The sequence below is a fragment of the Ranitomeya variabilis genome, chromosome 2 (genome assembly GCF_051348905.1).
Source record: "Ranitomeya variabilis isolate aRanVar5 chromosome 2, aRanVar5.hap1, whole genome shotgun sequence".
In the NCBI taxonomy this organism is placed as follows: Eukaryota; Metazoa; Chordata; class Amphibia; order Anura; family Dendrobatidae; genus Ranitomeya; species Ranitomeya variabilis.
Window position 1 is genome coordinate 245,297,560 of NC_135233.1, and position 20,272 is coordinate 245,317,831.

At 45.9% G+C, this 20,272-nt stretch overlaps 1 protein-coding gene and 2 non-coding genes across 24 annotated transcripts in view; 1 reads left to right on the plus strand and 2 right to left on the minus strand.

The window, feature by feature from the left end:
- Positions 1 to 20,272, plus strand: part of DNM1 (dynamin 1) — a 214,887-nt gene that overhangs the window by 80,338 nt on the left and 114,277 nt on the right. The window lies entirely within an intron of this gene.
- On the minus strand, positions 11,501 to 11,586 carry TRNAR-UCU (transfer RNA arginine (anticodon UCU)). Its single transcript is given in 2 exon segments — positions 11,501 to 11,536; positions 11,550 to 11,586. It is a non-coding gene; the product is annotated as a tRNA-Arg (tRNA).
- On the minus strand, positions 11,912 to 11,997 carry TRNAR-UCU (transfer RNA arginine (anticodon UCU)). Its single transcript is given in 2 exon segments — positions 11,912 to 11,947; positions 11,961 to 11,997. It is a non-coding gene; the product is annotated as a tRNA-Arg (tRNA).

Below are 20,272 nucleotides of genomic sequence, written 5' to 3' on the forward strand. Positions count from 1 at the left end.
ACGGCCCGGGGGGAGAACACCAGCCCCCTAGAGCTTCCAGCAAAGTCAGGAATCACATTTAGTACAAGCTGGACAAAAATAAGAGCAAAGCAAATAACCAAAAAACAAAGAAGCAGGACTTAGCTTAATTTTGCACGAACCGGACCAGCAGACAGGAGCAAACAGAAAGGATCTGAATACAACGATGCCAGGCACTGGACTAAGGATCCAGGAAGTTTATATAGCAACACCCCTGGACTAACGACCCAGGTGGGTGCCAAACTGAGGAAAGACAATCCCAGAGTCATATCACAAGTAACCACAAGAGGGAGCCAAAAAGTCTAATTCACAACAGTCCCCCCCCCTTAAGGAGGGGTCACCGAACCCTCACCAAGACCACCAGGGCGATCAGGATGAGCAGCGTGAAAGGCACGAACTAAATCGGCCGCATGCACATCAGAAGCAACCACCCAGGAATTATCCTCCTGACCAAAGCCCTTCCACTTGACCAGATACTGAAGCCTCCGTCTGGAGAGACGAGAATCCAAGATCTTCTCCACCACGTACTCCAACTCGCCCTCAACCAACACCGGAGCAGGAGGCTCAACAGAAGGAACCACAGGTACAACGTACCGCCGCAACAAAGACCTATGGAACACGTTGTGAATGGCAAACGACACCGGAAGATCCAAACGAAAGGACACAGGATTAAGGATTTCCAATATCTTGTAAGGACCGATGAAGCGAGGCTTAAATTTAGGAGAGGAGACCTTCATAGGAACAAATCGAGAAGACAGCCATACCAAATCCCCAACACGAAGTCGGGGACCCACACCGCGGCGGCGGTTGGCAAAACGCTGAGCCTTCTCCTGTGACAACTTTAAGTTGTCCACCACATGATTCCAGATCTGCTGCAACCTATCCACCACATAATCTACCCCAGGACAGTCAGAAGGCTCCACATGTCCCGAGGAAAAACGAGGATGGAAACCAGAGTTGCAGAAAAATGGCGAAACCAAAGTAGCGGAACTAGCCCGATTATTAAGGGCAAACTCAGCCAACGGCAAGAAGGTCACCCAATCATCCTGATCTGCCGAAACAAAACACCTCAAATAAGCCTCCAGAGTCTGATTAGTTCGCTCCGTTTGTCCATTAGTCTGAGGATGAAAGGCAGACGAAAACGACAAATCAATGCCCATCCTAGCACAAAAGGATCGCCAGAACCTGGAAACAAACTGGGATCCTCTGTCAGACACAATATTCTCAGGAATGCCGTGTAAACGAACCACATTCTGAAAGAACACAGGAACCAGATCGGAAGAGGAAGGCAGCTTAGGCAAAGGCACCAAATGGACCATTTTAGAAAAGCGATCACATACCACCCAGATGACAGACATGCCCTGAGACACCGGGAGATCTGAAATGAAATCCATGGAAATGTGTGTCCAAGGCCTCTTCGGGACAGGCAAGGGCAAGAGTAACCCGCTGGCACGAGAACAGCAAGGCTTAGCTCGAGCACAAGTCCCACAGGACTGCACAAATGACCGCACATCCCGTGACAAGGAAGGCCACCAAAAGGACCTAGCCACCAGATCTCTGGTGCCAAAAATTCCCGGATGCCCTGCCAACACCGAGGAATGAACCTCGGAAATGACTCTGCTGGTCCACTTATCAGGAACAAACAGTCTGTCAGGTGGACAAGAGTCAGGTCTACCAGCCTGAAATCTCTGCAACACACGTCGCAAATCAGGAGAAATGGCCGACAAGATAACTCCCTCTTTAAGAATACCAACTGGTTCTGCGACTCCAGGAGAGTCAGGCACAAAGCTCCTTGAAAGAGCATCAGCCTTCACATTCTTTGAACCTGGTAAATACGAGACCACAAAGTCAAAACGGGAGAAAAACAATGACCAGCGGGCCTGTCTAGGATTCAGGCGTTTAGCAGACTCGAGATACATCAAATTTTTGTGATCAGTCAAGACCACCACACGATGCTTAGCACTCTCGAGCCAATGACGCCACTCCTCAAATGCCCACTTCATGGCCAGCAACTCCCGATTGCCAACATCATAATTCCGCTCAGCAGGCGAAAACTTCCTAGAGAAGAAAGCACATGGTCTCATTACCGAGCAACCAGGGCCTCTCTGCGACAAAACGGTTCAAGAACAAAACCACAGCGCTTGGCAAATGACAGATCCATAAGACTCAGGGCAGCACCTGAATCCACAAACGCCATAACAGGGTAAGAAGACAATGAGCAAATTAAAGTCACAGACAAAATAAATTTAGGTTGCAAATTACAAATGGCGACAGGACTAACAACCCTTGTTAGGCGTTTAGAGCATGCTGATATAACATGTGTAGAATCACCACAGTAAAAACACAACCCATTCTGACGTCTATGATTTTTCCGCTCATTTCTAGTCTGAATTCTATCACATTGCATTAAATCAGGTGTTTGTTCAGACAACACCACCAGAGGATTAGCGGTTTTGCGCTCCCGCAAACGCCGGTCAATTTGAATAGCCAGCGCCATGGAATCATTCAGACTTGTATGAATGGGGAAACCCACCATCACATTCTTAATGGCTTCAGAAAGGCCATTTCTGAAATTTGCGGCCAGAGCACACTCATTCCACTGAGTAAGCACAGACCATTTCCGAAATTTTTGGCAATACACTTCAGCTTCATCCTGGCCCTGAGAAATAGCCAGCAAGGCTTTTTCTGCCTGAACTTCAAGATTGGGTTCCTCGTAAAGCAATCCGAGCGCCAGAAAAAACACATCAATATTTGCCAATGCCGGATCTCCTGGCGCTAGCGAGAAAGCCCAATCCTGAGGGTCGCCCCGTAAAAAAGAGATAACAATTTTAACTTGCTGAGCTGAATCTCCAGATGAACGGGGTCTCAGAGATAGAAACAATTTACAATTATTCCTGAAATTCCTAAACTTAAATCGGTCTCCAGAAAACAGTTCAGGAATAGGTATTTTAGGTTCAGACATTGGACTACTGGTAACAAAATCTTGTATGCCCTGCACACGAGCAGCAAGCTGGTCTACACTTGTAATCAAGGTCTGGACATTCATGTCTGCAGCAAGCACAAGCCACTCAGAGGTAAAGGGGAGGAAGAGAGGAAAAAAAAAAAAAACTCCGAATTTCCTTTCTTATTATCCCACTTCTGCAATGCATTAAACATTCAATGCGGGCCTGGCATACTGTTATGACCCCAATGGCAGAGGGTCTCAGAAATAATTACTAAGTCTGCAAACACTAAAAACCAGCTCATAGGGCAGTGGTAACTGAGCTGACCACATATCTAATCCTAGCACCACAAATAGCAGCAGCCGGGGAACGTGCCTACGTTGGTTCTAGACGTCTCGCGCCAGCCGGAGAACTAACTAACCCTAGAAGGGAAAAGAAAGACCTTTCTTGCCTCCAGAGAAAAGACCCCAAAAGTTGGATACAAGCCCCCAACAAATAATAACGGTGAGGTAAGAGGAAAAGACAAACGTAAGAATGAGCTAGGTATTTAGCAAAGAGAGGCCCACTAGCTAATAGCAGAATATAGTAAGATGACTTATATGGTCAGCAAAAACCCTATCAAAATATCCACGCTGGATATTCAAGAACCCCCGAACCGTCTAACGGCCCGGGGGGAGAACACCAGCCCCCTAGAGCTTCCAGCAAAGTCAGGAATCACATTTAGTACAAGCTGGACAAAAATAAGAGCAAAGCAAATAACCAAAAAACAAAGAAGCAGGACTTAGCTTAATTTTGCACGAACCGGACCAGCAGACAGGAGCAAACAGAAAGGATCTGAATACAACGATGCCAGGCACTGGACTAAGGATCCAGGAAGTTTATATAGCAACACCCCTGGACTAACGACCCAGGTGGGTGCCAAACTGAGGAAAGACAATCCCAGAGTCATATCACAAGTAACCACAAGAGGGAGCCAAAAAGTCTAATTCACAACATGGGACAAATGATATCAGGAAGGGGACCAGGATGGGACACATTATATCAGGAAGGGGACCAGGATGGGACAAATTATATCAGGAAGGGGACTAGGATGGGACACATAATATCAGGAAGGAGACCAGGATGGAACAAATGATATCAGAAAGGGGACCAGGATGGGACAAATGATATCAGGAAGGGGACCAGGATGGGACAAATGATATCAGGAAGGGGACCAGGATGGGACAAATGACATCAGGAAGGGGACCAGGATAGGACACATTATATCAGGAAGGGGACCAGAATGGGACAAATGATATCAGGAAGGGGACCTGGGTGGGACAAATGATATCAGGAAGGGGACCAGGATGGGACACATTATATCAGGAAGGGGACCAGGATGGGACAAATGACTTCAGGAAGGGGACCAGGATGGGACACATTATATCAGGAAGGGGACCAGGATGGGACAACTGATATCAGGAAAAAGACCAGGAGGGGACACATTATACCAGGAAGGGGACCAGGATGGGGAATATTATATCAGGAAGGGGCCAGGATGGGACAAATGATATCAGGAAGGGGACCAGGATGGGGCATATTATATCAGGAAGGGGACCAGGATGGGACAAATGATATCAGGAAGGGGACCAGGATGGGACAAATGATATCAGGAAGGGGACCCGGATGGTGCATATTATATCAGGAAGGGGACCAGGATGGGACAAATGATATCAGGAAGGGGACCTGGGTGGGACAAATGATATCAGGAAGAGGACCAGGATGGGACATATTATATCAGGAAGGGGACCAGGATGGGACAAATGACATCAGGAAGGGGACCAGGATGGGACACATTATATCAGGAAGGGGACCAGGATGGGACAACTGATATCAGGAAAAGGACCAGGATGGGACACATTATATCAGGAAGGGGACCAGGATGGGGAATATTATATCAGGAAGAAGCCAGGATGGGACAAATGATATCAGGAAGGGGACCAGGATGGGGCATATTATATCAGGAAAGGGACCAGGATGAGGCATATTATATCAGGAAGGGGACCAGGATGGGACAAATGATATCAGGAAGGGGACCTGGGTGGGACAAATGATATCAGGAAGGGGACCAGGATGGGACAAATGACATCAGGAAGGGGACCAGGATGGGACAACTGATATCAGGAAAAGGACCAGGATGGGACAAATGATATCAGGAAGGGGACCAGGATGGGGCATATTATATCAGGAAGGGGACCAGGATGGGGCATATTATATCAGGAAAGGGACCAGGATGGGACACATTATATCAGGAAGGGGACCAGGATGGGGCAAATGATATCAGGAAGGGGACCAGGATGGGGCATATTATATCAGGAAGGGGACCAGGATGGGACAAATGATATCAGGAAGGGGACCTGGGTGGGACAAATGATAACAGGAAGAGGACCAGGATGGGACAAATTATATCAGGAAGGGGACCAGGATGGGACAAATGACATCAGGAAGGGGACCAGGATGGGACACATATCAGGAAGGGGACCAGGATGGGACAACTGATATCAGGAAAAGGACCAGGATGGGACACATTATATCAGGAAAGGGACCAGGATGGGGAATATTATATCAGGAAGGGGCCAGGATGGGACAAATGATATCAGGAAGGGGACCAGGATGGGACAAATGATATCAGGAAGGGGACCAGGATGGGGCATATTATATTAGGAAGGGGACCAGGATGGGACAAATGATATCAGGAAGGGGACCAGGATGGGGCTTATTATATCAGGGGACCAGGATGGGACTAATGATATCAGGAAGGGGACCAGGATGGGACACATTATATCAGGAAGGGGACCAGGATGGGACACATTATATCAGGAAGAGGACCAGGATGGGACAAATGATTTCAGGAAAGGGACCAGGATGGGGCATATTGTATCAGGAAGGGGACCAGGATGGAGCATATTATATCAGGAATGGGACCAGGATGGGACAAATGATATCAGGAAGGGGACCAGGATGGGACACATTATATCAGGAAGGAGACCAGGATGGAACAAATGATACCAGGATGGAACAAATGATATCAGGAAGGGGACCAGGATGGGACAAATGATATCAGGAAGGGGACCAGGATCGGGCTTATTATATCAGGGGACCAGGATGGGACAAATGATATCAGGAAGGGGACCAGGATGGGACACATTATATCAGGAAGGGGACAGGATGGGACAAATGATTTCAGGAAAGGGACCAGGATGGGGCATATTATATCAGGAAGGGGACAAGGATGGGGCATATTATATCAGGAAAGGGACCAGGATGGGACAAATGATATCAGGAAGGGGACTAGGATGGGACACATAATATGAGGAGGGAGACCAGGATGGAACAAATGATATCAGGAAGGGGACCAGGATGGGACAAATGATATCAGGAAGGGGACCAGGATGGGACAAATGATATCAGGAAGGGGACCAGGATGGGACAAATGATATCAGGAAGGGGACCAGGATGGGGCTTTTTATATCAGGGGACCAGGATGGGACAAATGATATCAGGAAGGGGACCAGGATGGGACACATTATATCAGGAAGGGGACCAGGATGGGACACATTATATCAGGAAGGGGACCAGGATGGGACAAATTATTTCAGGAAAGGGACCAGGATGGGGCATATTATATCAGGAAGGGGACCAGGATGGGGCATATTATATCAGGGGACCAGGATGGGACCAATGATATCAGGAAGGGGACCAGGATGGGACACATTATATCAGGAAGGGGACCAGGATGGGACACATTATATCAGGAAGGGGACCAGGATGGGACAAGTGATATCAGGAAGGGGACCAGGATGGGGCATATTATATCAGGAAGGGGACCAGGATGGGACAAATTATATCAGGAAGGGGAGCAGGATGGGGCATATTATATCAGGAAGGGGACCCGGATGGGACAAATCATATCAGGGAGGGGACCAGGATGGGACAAATTATATCAGGAAAGGGACCAGGATGGGACAAATGACATCAGGAAGGGGACCAGGATGGGACAAATTATATCAGGAAGGGGACTAGGATGGGACACATAATATCAGGAAGGAGACCAGGATGGAACAAATAATATCAGGAAGGGGACCAGGATGGGACAAATGATATCAGGAAGGGGACCAGGATGGGATACTTTATATCAGGAAGGGGACCAGGATGGGACACGTTATATCAGGAAGGGGACCAGGATGGGACAAATGATTTCAGGAAAGGGACCAGGATGGGGCATATTATATCAGGAAGGGGACCAGGATGGGACAAATGATATCAGGAAGGGGACCAGGATGGGACTAATGATATCAGGAAGGGGACCAGGATGGGACAAATGATATCAGGAAGGGGACCAGGATGGGACTAATGATATCAGGAAGGGGACCAGGATGGGACTAATGATATCAGGAAGGGGACCAGGATGGGACAAATGATTTCAGGAAAAGGACCAGGATGGGGCATATTATATCAGGAAAGGGACCAGGATGGGACAAATGATATCAGGAAGGGGACCAGGATGGGGAATATTATATCAGGAAGGGGCCAGGATGGGAGAAATGATATCAGGAAGGGGACCAGGATGGGACACATTATATCAGGAAGGGGACAAGGATGGAGCAATTATTTCAGGAAGGGGACCAGGATGGGATACATTATAATTATATCCGGAAGGGGACCAGAATGGGACACATTATAGCAGGAAGACGACCAGAATGGTGCACATTATAACTGGATGGGGCACATTATACTAAGAAGGTGCCCAGGTTGGGAGACATCCCAGGAAGTGACCCTGTTTGGGGGACATTATACCAGGAAAGGGACCAGGATGGGACACATTAAATAATGAATTAGACCAGGGTGGGGGACATTATACCAAGAAGGAGACCAAGTTGGGAGACATTATTGCTAGAATGCGACCAGAATGGAGGACATTATAGCAGAAAGGGGCTAGTATGAGGGACATCATTATATGAGGAGGTGAACAGATATGTCTGAATGAGATCTGCAAGTCTCAAAGCATGTCCATTTCTGATTTGATTTTGAGGATTAGAATAGGACATACTCAATGGGTCTGTGTGTTGTTCCAGAAAAAACATTGGTCAACACACCGACACTTCACACAAATACATGAATGTAGCCTTATTATCTATAGCGCCATCCCTTGGCATATAGTGTACATTCCTGTTATACATAGCATGGTCCTTAATTACATAGTTTCCTCTTTTATTATATATAACACCGTCCCTTGTTACATAGCATAATCTCTAGTTACGTATGGGGCGGTCCCTTATTGTAAATGTCCTCTGTTGCTCTGTACAGCGCAGTCCTATTACTATATATTATCATCTCTTGTAATATATAGCACTGTCCCTTACATTGCATATTCTCATTATTTTTGTTATTCACATCGCCCTCTCTTTATTACATAGGCTTCTCTTGTTAAATATAATGTAGACTGATGATTGAGCAGCACCTGAACAGAAGACCAGTCCATCGGCTCCTTTATCAAAAAAGAAGCTTTACCATGTTCCAGCAGAACTAATTTCAGTTTATATCTAACAAGAGAGGACGGTATGTAATAAAGAAAAGGGTGCTATAAATTACAAAATCAACAATCCAATACATAAGGAACAAGAGTGGACACTATGTAATAAAGGGCAGTAATATACACTCACCGGCCACTTTATTAGGTACACCATGCTAGTAACGGGTTGGACCCCTCGGGTTGGACCCCCTTTTGCCTTCAGAACTGCCTCAATTCTTCGTGGCATAGATTCAACAAGGTGCTGGAAGCATTCCTCAGAGATTTTGGTCCATATTGACATGATGGCATCACACAGTTGCCGCAGATTTGTCGGCTGCACATCCCAAAGATGCTCCATACAAGGCAGGATGGATCCATGCTTTCATGTTGTTTACGCCAAATTCTGACCCTACCATCCGAATGTCGCAGCAGAAATCGAGACTCATCAGACCAAGCAACGTTTTTCCAATCTTCTACTGTCCAATTTCGATGAGCTTGTACAAATTGTAGCCTCAGTTTCCTGTTCTTAGCTGAAAGGAGTGGTACCCGGTGTGGTCTTCTGCTGCTGTAGCCCATCTGCCTCAAAGTTCGACGCACTGTGCGTTCAGAGATGCTCTTAGGCCTACCTTGGTTGTAACGGGTGGCGATTTGAGTCACTGTTGCCTTTCTATCAGCTCGAACCAGTCTGCCCATTCTCCTCTGACCTCTGGCATCAACAAGGCATTTCCGCCCACAGAACTGCCGCTCACTGGATTTTTTTTCTTTTTCGGACCATTCTCTGTAAACCCTAGAGATGGTTGTGCGTGAAAATCCCAGTAGATCAGCAGTTTCTGAAATACTCAGACCAGCCCTTCTGGCACCAACAACCATGCCACGTTCAAAGGCACTCAAATCACCTTTCTTCCCCATACTGATGCTCGGTTTGAATTGCAGGAGATTGTCTTGACCATGTCTACATGCCTAAATGCACTGAGTTGCCGCCATGTGATTGGCTGATTAGAAATTAAGTGTTAACAAGAAGTTGGACAGGTGTACCTAATAAAGTGGCCGGTGAGTGTATATAATAAGAGAGGGCACTATGTAATAAAGGGCTGTAATATATATAATTAGAGAGGGCACAATGTAATAAAGGGCTGCAATATACATAATAATAGAGGGTATTAGGTAATAAGGGGCAATAATATAGATAATAAAAGAGGGCACTGTGTAATAAGAGGCGGCAATATAGATAATAACAGAGGGCATAAAAAGACAGGAGCACAAACACATTTCTTGCGCAGGGGCCTCAAGCCGTCAGTGTCCGCCCCTGTGTACACTGTTGCCTTCTGGGCTCTGGATTTGGAGTGATCTTTATCACAACTGAGGAGAACAGTGTCTAAAGGTACCTTCACACGAAGCGACGCTGCAGCGATAGCGACAACGATGCCGATCGCTGCAGCGTCGCTGTTTGATCGCTGGGGAGCTGTCACACAGACCGCTCTCCAGCGACCAACGATGCCGAGGTCCCCGGGTAACCAGGGTAAACATCGGGTTGCTAAGCGCAGGGCCGCGCTTAGTAACCCGATGTTTACCCTGGTTACCAGCGTAAAAGTAAAAAAAACAAACAGTACATGCTCACCTGCGCGTCCCCCGGCGTCCGCTTCCTGACACTGACTGAGCTCCGGCCCTAACAGCACAGCGGTGACGTCACCGCTGTGCTTTCACTTTCACTTTAGGGCCGGCGCTCAGTAAGTGTCAGGAAGCAGACTTTGCATAGTGTGCACCTTGGGTTTTATATGGTAGATCCCTGCTTCTATGGATCTGGTACGAAGCACCTGTGCTACCGTAGAGTCTAGCTTTTTCCATCCATTGGCAGGATTTCCTACATCAGCCCCCTCCATTATCTTGCCATGTTATCTGATATTCTTCCTTCCAGGACTGGTGTTGTTCCTGCCTTAATCTTTCTCAGTATCTCATCATTTGCTGCTATTTTTCAGACATGCTCCTGAATACTTTTTGCTTCATCCATGATGGTGGATTGGACACTTCTCAAGCCTCAACCACCCTCTTTCTGGTTGTATACAATCTTCATGCATTTTAAGGAACTTCCATCTCTTCTTTTGGCCATCACGGTATCTGATGACTGGCAAGACCTATGTACTGATGGCACATCTTATTCTACCGATTGAGCTGCCTCTTGATGGTATTGGAATTTGCTACTTTCCTTGCCTCTTCAACATGGTCACTGTATGATTGTTGGATGCTGAGGATGTAACAGAGGATCGGCTATGAGCCCTGCTGGTCGTGCCACTCCATCAGTCTTGGCTACCTTAGCTGTTCCTTCTCAGTAAGGTGGATCAGTGGTTATCACTGCAGCCTTGCCATGCTGGGGTTCTGGGTTCAAATCCCACCAGGGACGACATCTACAATGAGTTTGTGTGGGTTTCCTCTCACATTCCGAAGACATACTGATAGGGAATCTAGATTGTGAGCCCCACTGCAGACAGTGATGATAATGTCTGTAAAGCGCTGTGGAGTTAATGGTGAGTAATAAGTCAGGTGGATCAGTGAATCAATATCACACTCATTTTCCACATACATGGATGACTGTCATCCATGTTAATCCAGACGACTCTTTTTGTTTGTGACACTCGTGTACAGTGCTAGGAGTCTTGCCCAAGGACCCCTGCTGGTGTGGTAGGGTATTACTTCTGACAGGACCAGGATGTATGTATGTGCACAATATCTGACAATATCATATCAGGAAGGCGAGTATAATTTTTTTGTCTCGGAGAACAAAGCAAAAAAAAACCTCAATTGACCAAACATTCTAAAATGTCTCCAACACATCACTTGGTATCCGCGGTTGTCCTGCAAGCTTCTGTGCATAATTCTGGCTTTATGTGCATCAGCCCGTAGATTGCAGTTTACTTACATGTGAAAAATGTTACATGGCAATTTTGTTTCACTGCTGTATCATCAAACATAATGAAATATATCAATAAAATACCGACTCTGGTGGGACTCGAACCCACAACCTTTGAATGTCTACAATTGCCTAGAAGTCCAATGCGCTATCCATTGCGCCACAGAGCCAGATGACAGCACTTCGGTCAGTGACGTTGTGTCACAGATTGTCAGTGTGGATCTTTTCTTTACCATTTAATATAGTCTTTAGTTTGCTCACAAGCTATAAGTAAAAATTCCATAAAACTGGAAAATTCTTGACATTATTTATTTTATATCCTCCAGTTTACAGATTGTTTTAATTGTTCACTGGGATAAAATTACATTATTGAAAAGATTTTGGAACTTTTTCTTACATTAATTGCAAAATGCATTAAATTAGAAGAAACGTTTTCAGTATCATACATTCCCTTTAAGTGGCTTTGGAATTTTTATGTTCACAATACACAAAACACGACTCTGGTGGGACTCGAACCCACAACCTTTGAATGTCTACACTACACTAGAAGTCCAATGCGCTATCCATTGCGCCACAGAGCCAGTGGACCTCCTTGTTTAAAGAGACAGTATATGCAAGTTAAAAAAAAACAAGTTGTGAATTTGAAAATTTGTCACACAGATTTTGTGTCACATACTGTCACTTTGACAGCAGAAATTTATATTTTACCATTCAATTTATTCTTTAGCTTGGTTCCAAGCTATAAGTAAAAACTCCTAAAAATTGGTAAAAAAAAACCAAAACATTTTATATGCTCCAACTTCCTGATTGTTTAAATCATCCACTGAAATTGCAATTTTTCAAGAGTTTTGGAAACATTTTTTTTCATCAATTGCAAAATTTGACTCAAACCCACAACCTCTCTAGAAGTCCAACTCGCTTTCCATTGCGGCACAGAGCCAAATGTCTGATTATTTTAGAGCATCAATGTGAAAATGCCAATTTTTAGTATCATACAAGCACTTTCAAGGGAACCTGTCAGCAGGATTGTGCACAGTAACCTACAGACAGAGTCAGATCGGCGCCGTTATTCTGATTACAATGAGACCTGGTGATGAAATCCGTCTTGTGGTTGTTGTTTAATTATTTTCAGTTTTGAGTTAATGACCTGCCCGTGCTCCAGGGCAGGGCTGTGGGGGTCTTCATGTGGTGCATTGTTTAGGTTTTCATCAGTATGGCTTCTGACAGTCACTGATCCCTCACTGACCTGCCCCCTAGTTTACATAATGAAAATAATATGTTTTACAAAAAAATACATTTCACATTCACACATTCAACATGCAGGTGTGCGCTGTAGCATGATCACATCTATAATATCCATTTAATTACGGTATTTTATTTGGTGATGTAAATTTATACAGAAAAAAATTCTCTCTCAAAATGGCGCCAGCCACTTCTGCGCAGTAGAATCTATCAGATCATCCATAAATGGCACTGTGCAGGCACCGGTGGCGCCATCTTGGTGGAGACAATATTTTACTTCTAGAAAAATGGTGTTGGCGGCGCATGCGCAGTAGCATCTCTCGGATTGCCAATAAATGCTACTGCACAGGCAGGGATTTTTTTTTCTGAACAAGTTTATATCACTAAATAAAATCATTAAATGGACGTTATAGATGTGATCATGCTACAGCGCAGTCGGCGCTGCCGGCGCCTGCCTGCTGAATGTGATTTTTTTTTTCTTCAAAAAATATAATATCCATTATATAAGCTAGGGGGTCAGAAGTCATACTTATCAATACCTAATTATAGCACCACATGAAGACCCCCACAGGCCGCCCCGTAGCACGAGCAGATCACTAACTCAAAACTGAAAATAAAGATTACACAACAACCACAAGACAGATTTCATCACCAGGTATTATTGTAATCAGTATAACGGCGCCGACCTAACACTGTAGGTTACTGTGCACAATCCTGCTGACAGGTTCCATTTAAGTGGCTTTGCAATTTTTAGCTTCACCATACACAAAACCTAACTTTAGTGGATCCTTGGATTTCTACACTACCCTAGAAGTGCAATGCACTGCCCATTGCGCCAAAAAGCCAGATACCTAAACCTGCTGAAAATGCTAGAACTCTAAAGTACTATTCACATACAGCATTTTGGTTGCGGTTTCTTTTTTTTCTACAGAAAAGAAGCTACGCATTACAGTACGAACAAAAGCTACGATTTCTGAAATCTCATACACACGCCTGCTTTTTTTTTCCTCTCCAAATTCAAGAACTGCGGCGTTTCTGAAATCTGCAGCATGTCAGTTCTTACAGAGTGTTTGCATAGTATTTCATGCATAAAAACCAATGAAGAAATGTAAAAATGCCGCAAAAATCCCCGCAATGAGGTTTTAGGTTTTATTCTGCATTTTGGTGAATTAAACTAACTTTACTAAACAATAGACAAAAAAAGCAACAGAAAAAAACTGTGTTTTGCCAAGAGAGTAAGTTTTGTCTGCAGATCAAACGCTACCACAAACTACATGTAAACATAGCCTAAGGGTACGTGTCCACGTTCAGGAAAGGCTGCGTGTTTGACGCTGCGTGGGACCGCAGCGTCAAACACGCAGCGTCCAGATGTTCCAGCATAGTGGAGGGGATTTTATGAAATCCCGTGTCCACTATGTGTGGAAACACGCACCCGGCGGCCCTGCGACTCCGGACATCCTGCGCGTCTTTTAAGATCACAGCATGTCTGTGTTCCTTGCGGCGACGCTGCGCCGCCGCAAGGAATAACACAGGGCCCTATGCGAGGGGTGCGATGATGCCGGATGTGTGCAATGAACACATCCGGCATCATCGCGTCCCAGAAGGGGGCGGGGCTTAGCACAGAACGGGTTTGCCGCTCCAACGATACCGCCGGCCATCCTGATCGTGGACACATACCCCTAGGATACGTGTCCATGTTCAGGATTGCTTCAGGATTTGGTCAGGATTTTATGCAGGTAAAATCCTGACCAAATCTGCACCTGAGGTCACTGGCAGGTCACCTGCGTTGTCCTTGAGTTTTTTCTGCTATGTAAGGGTGAGTGTCCACGGTAAGTAAACGCTGCGTGATTGACGCTGCAGCGTCAAACACGCAGCGTCCAGATGTTCCAGCATAGTGGAGGGGATTTTGTGAAATCCCGTGTCCACTATGCGTGGAAACCTGCACGCGGCGGCCCTGCGACTCCGGACATGCTGCACGTCTTTTCAGATCGCAGCATGTCCGTGCTACCTGCGGCGACGCTGCGTTGCCGCAGGTAATATCACAGGGCCCTATGGCGAGGGGTGCGATGATCCCGGATGTGTACTGTACACATCCGGCATGATCGTGTAGCGCCCCCACTGCCGCAGGGCCGAGGGGTGCCCGATACCGGGCCTCTGAGTCTCTGCTCTGGGGTTGTCACGGTGGCTAGACCCGGTCCGTGACCCTGCTGAGGAGCGTACAGTAATAGATGTGATGGATGGTGGTGGTGGTGCGGTGCAGTAAATAACGAGGACACCAGGTTGCAGTCTCTTTACCTCTTTACTGAAGATCTCTGGGTCCTCAATCCGGAATACGGTTAACCAGGCTGCGCAAGTCCGGCCGGCCTGATGGCACCTCCAGAGTTCTCTTTGCAGGTGGAAATCTGTGCCTTCCTGCTAGCGCTATGTGTTGTGGTCCTTCCCTGCTGTGCTTACGGAAAGTCCCCACAACTGTTGTGTCTGTTTCTTAAGTTCCCTCACAACTCGATTAGATGATGTTCTGCTAATCTTCCGTCCCTCCCTGATGTTACGGTTAGGACAGCACCCGTATGACGGGTAGGCTCGGAGCTCTTCCGGGACCCTAGAGTCGCCCCTCTCCACAAGTTGCCCCCTATGTCTTCGTAGGTGATTTAGGTGAGACAGCCCGCCTATGACTGACTGTCCTGCCGTTGGTTTGAAGTATTGCTTGAAGCTAAATTTATGAATACTTCCTCGGCGTTCCGGCCGCCAGTTGTGCGCCTCAGTAGGATGTTGCCTCAGTCTCACAGCACGACTCCTACTGGTATTCTCCTTGTTGCTTTGATCTCGTTTCTCACTCAGCACAATCTATCTCGCTTCTAATCCTTCCTTGGGCACCGCCGCTATGCTGAGCAGGCACGGTCCCTTGACGTTCTCTCAAGTTGCCAGGCCTCTGTCAGGATCCCACCCCCGACAGGGGCCCTACCGAATCTTCCCCCACAACACCCTCTGCCACAAGGTGTTGCCTGGTTCCAACCCAGTCAGCTTTCTGATCTAACTTCCTGCCTGACCCCCAGTTTTACCAGTATGTGAGGAGTGGCCTAATGAATAGAACCCTTAGCTCCCCCTGGAGGCCCGGCTGTGAAATGTATTGGTGTCTGTGATACCTGGTCAGGTGAACTCCTTCAGTGCCATCAGACGTACCATAGCTCCCCTTAGTGGCGGAGCCACAGTACTGCAACGACCAGGACTCTGGGGCGCTGCAATCGCGTCCCAGAAAGGGGGCGGGGCTTAGCGCCGAGCGGCGATACCGCCGGCCATCCTGAGCGTGGACACGCAGCCTAAGGACATGCTGCGTTCTTAAAAGACGCACCGCATGTGAGTTTTCTCGGGTGTGCTGCATGCGTCTTTTACTGCATAGTGGAGACAGGATTTCATGAAATCTCCTCCACTATGCTGTAACATCTGGACGCTGTGTTTTTTATGCATGCTGCTCAACGCTGCGGCAAAAACGCAGCGTTTCCTGAACGTGGACAAATACCCTTAGAGTACATGGAAACCTGAATTGGTGTCAGGAATCCATGCTTGCTATTTAAAAGCTTTTCAGAGTGCTTTTTAACCCCACATTTTTGTCTTGTCGCGTTTTGACTTTTCAGTGTCATGTTTGCAATGGTTTCAAAAAAGAATTTCAAAGAGGTTATGTATCAGAAAGAATCTTACTGCATGAACAGCAATGTGAATATCTCATTGAAACCACTAAGAAGAGTATTCAAAGAGCGCTTGAAGCAGTTTTTGATGTGGATTGTGAAGCGTATTTAAATCCATATAAAAAAAAGAAATCAGTGTGACTTTATCCCAAAGCTATGTGCACACAGAGTTTTTCTAGGAGTTTTTGGAGCAGAAACAGAGCAGAAATGATCCAAATCCCCCGCCAATACTAAAAACAAACTCCTAAAAAAAGTGAGTTTCTGCTCTGAAAACATAACCTAATAGAGTGCCTGTGAACATAACCTAATAGAGTGCCTGTTGTTCTTTGTTTGGCAGGTGCATAATCACAGAGTTTGGACTACGCACCGAACTTGGCTTGGTTATGTTAGTGTTTTCACCTTCCTGACAAGGCCAATTTTTACAATTCTGACCACTGTCACTTTATGAGATTATGACTCTGGAACGCTTCAATGGATCCCACTGATTCTGAGATTGTTTTTTACGTAACATATTGTCCTTAATTATATGGGGAAAATGTATTCAATATGATTTGCGTTTCTTTGTGAAAAAATTAGTGTGATGGTGTGATATGTTATGTGGGTATCATTTTGTGTATATTTATATTTTACTGATTTTCATAGTGTCCTCTTGTTGCCCTGTATCATTCCGTGTATTCCCCATATTGTCTAGAGTCTCAATTACCTTCCAAAAGGCTGATAATTGAATTAGCTCGCTTAAGGTACCTTCACACTAAACGACTTTGCAACGATAACGATAGCGATCCGTGACGTTGCAGCGTCCTGGATAGCGATATCGTTGTGTTTGACACGCAGCAGCGATCTGGATCCCGCTGTGATATCGCTGGTCGTTGCTGAAAGTCCAGAACTTTATTTGGTCGTCAGATCGGCGTGTATCGTCGTGTTTGACAGCAAAAGCAACGATGCCAGCAATAGTTTACAATGGTAACCAGGGTAAATATCGGGTTACTAAGCGCAGGGCCGCGCTTAGTAACCCGATATTTACCCTGGTTACCATTGTAAATGTAAAAAAAAAACAGTACATACTCACCTTCTGATGTCCGTCAGGTCCCTGCCCGTCTGCTTCCCGCACTGACTGTGAGCGCCGGCCGGCCGTAAAGCACAGCACAGCGGTGACGTCACCGCTGTGCTCTGCTTTTACTTTACGGCCGGCCGGAGTTCACAGATGTTTACCCTGGTTACCCGGGGACTTCGGCATCGTTGGTCGCTGGAGAGCTGTCTGTGTGACAGCTCTCCAGCGACCACACAGCGACGCTGCAGTGATCGGCATCGTTGTCGATATCGCTGCAGCGTCGCTTAATGTGACGGTACCTTTACTGTCTGCAGCCTGACTGTATCTATGCCTCTTGATGACCCCCTGTAGTGCCTTAATCCCCGAGGCACCTTTGTCAGGTCTGGGAGGCCTGAAAACCACCCCAACCTGTCTGACTACCCCTGGACATAAGGAGGGGGCTGGGGAGGACAGGATCTGGGAAGTCAGTTCCTGTGTGGTGAGGATGGTGTGAACACATCACATCAGAGAGAAAGGGAAGCGTATGAATTTTTTATCCTCCGTCTGCTGGATTATTGGACTTTCATCTCCTTGGACATTCATCCTGTTACTGAACTCCATTCTTGTCCTGGACTAGTGTATCCTCAGTGTGGTGGACTGTTTATGGACCTTTTAGTTTTGCCTATAATAAAGGTATTGGGATTGTTCACACTTCCCTCGCTCTGTTGATTGTGTGGTATCGGAGAAGGACCCCGTGACAATTAGAAATGTGCAACATTTTACAATTTTCAAACTTTTTATTTTTATGCCCTTAAATTAGAGAGATGTGTCACACAATATCATTAATAAATAACATTTACCACATGTCTACTTTACATCAGAAAAATTCTGGAAGCATAATTTTTCTCTGTTAGGGAGTTAGAAGGGTTAAAGTTGACCAGCAATTTCTCATTTTTACTACAAAATTTACAAAAACATTTTTTTAGGGACCACATCACATTTGAAGTGACTTGGAGGGACCTACATGGCAGAAAACACGCAAAAGTGACACCGTTCTAAAAACTGCACCCCTCAAAGTGCTCAAAACCACATTCAAGACGTTTATTAACCCTTCAGGTGCTTAACAGGAACCGAAGTAATGTGATAGGAAAAAATTTACATTTTACTTTTTTTCACAAACATATTACTTCAGACCCATATATTTTTATTTTCATAAGGGTAAAATGTACCCCAAAAGTTGTGAAATTTCTCCTGAGTATGCTGACACTCCATATATGGGGGAAAACCACTGTTTGGGTGCACGCCAGGGCTCGTAAGGAAAAGAGCTGCAATCGAGAGCAGATACCATATCGCTTTTGGAGATCCCTTGATTTGCTTAAACAGTGGAAACCCCCACAAGTGACCCCATTTTGGAAACTAGACTCCTCAAGGAACTTATCTAGATATGTGATGAGCATCTTGAATGCCCAGGAGCTTCACAGAAGATTATAACATAAAGCCGTTAAAATAAAAAAATCACATTTTTTTCCACAAAAATTATATTTTAGCCCCATTATTTTTATTTTCACAAGGGTAACAGAAGAAAATTTACCACAAAAATTGTTGTGCAATTTCTACTGAGTATATAGATACCCCATATGTGGGGGGAAACCACTGTTTGAGTGCATGGCAGGGCTCGGAAGGGAAGGAGCGCAGTTTGATTTTTTGACCCAAAATTGTCTTGAATCAAAAGTGGACGCCATGTCATGTTAGGAGAGACCCTTTTGTGCCTAATCAGTGGAAACCCCCCACACGTGATCACATTTTGGAAACTAGACCACTCAAGGAACTTATCTAGACGTGTGGTGAGCACCTTAAGCCCCCAGGTGCTTCACAGAATTTTATAATGTAATGTTGTCACTACATTGGGCTCTGCTCTCACCCTTCCTGAGCAACTGTCCTAGGGAGGCCTCTCTGATTTTTGCGGACAGTACTGCAGGCTGCAGCAGCTCATTCAGAGATGGACTTGAAGAGTTGGATGCTGGTATAAAAGTTATATACATAGGTGTCATAACCTTGATCCAGTAGTGGGTGCACCAAATCCCACACAATTTTCCCACTCACTCCTAGGACAGGGTGGCATTTAGGGGGTTGAATTCGGGTGTCCTTCCCTTCATAAACCCTAAACTTGTGGGTGTACCCTGAGGTTCTCTCACACAGTTTGTACAGCTTAATTCCATACCTGGCTCTCTAACTGGTCAGGTGTTGCCGGAATATGAGTCTCCCCTTGAAATGTATTAGGGAGTCATTCACACAGATGTCCCTTTGGGGGTTGTACACCCCAACAAACTTGTTGCTGAAGTGGTCAATGACCGGTTGAACTTTGAAAAGTTGGTCAAAGTTGGGGTCATCTCAAGGAGGACATTGTGCATTTCACTGTATTGTAAAAATTTGTGGATGATTTCAAAGCGTGTCCAGGAGTGTTTGGGCCTTAGCCACACAGGACAGTGGAGTGTTATACAAAATGTCAACACTCCAAAAGTCCTTGCAAAAAGCGAGCTCGGGTGCTAATCAGTGGTGTGCGATTGATCAGCGGATCGATGGCTGTTGGTTTTACACATGGAGTGGCGCAAAGAGGGTAGGGTTGAATAGATAGGGACAAAAAAAAAAGTCCTGGAAAACAGTGATTTGTGTCACTTATCAGCGCTCAGCAGGTGCAGGACGCACGAAAAAGAGAAAACCTGCCAAAAATTGAGCGATTAAGTATTGATCAGCGACCGGCAGCAGAAGGGGGTGGTGGTAGAGGTGGGTAAAGGGGGGCAAAGGGGAGAGATTGGGGTGGATTAGGAAAGATCAGGAACGATCAACATCTTAGTTCTTCTTTGTTTCAGCAGCATCAAGGAAAGTGATGGCACTGGCTTA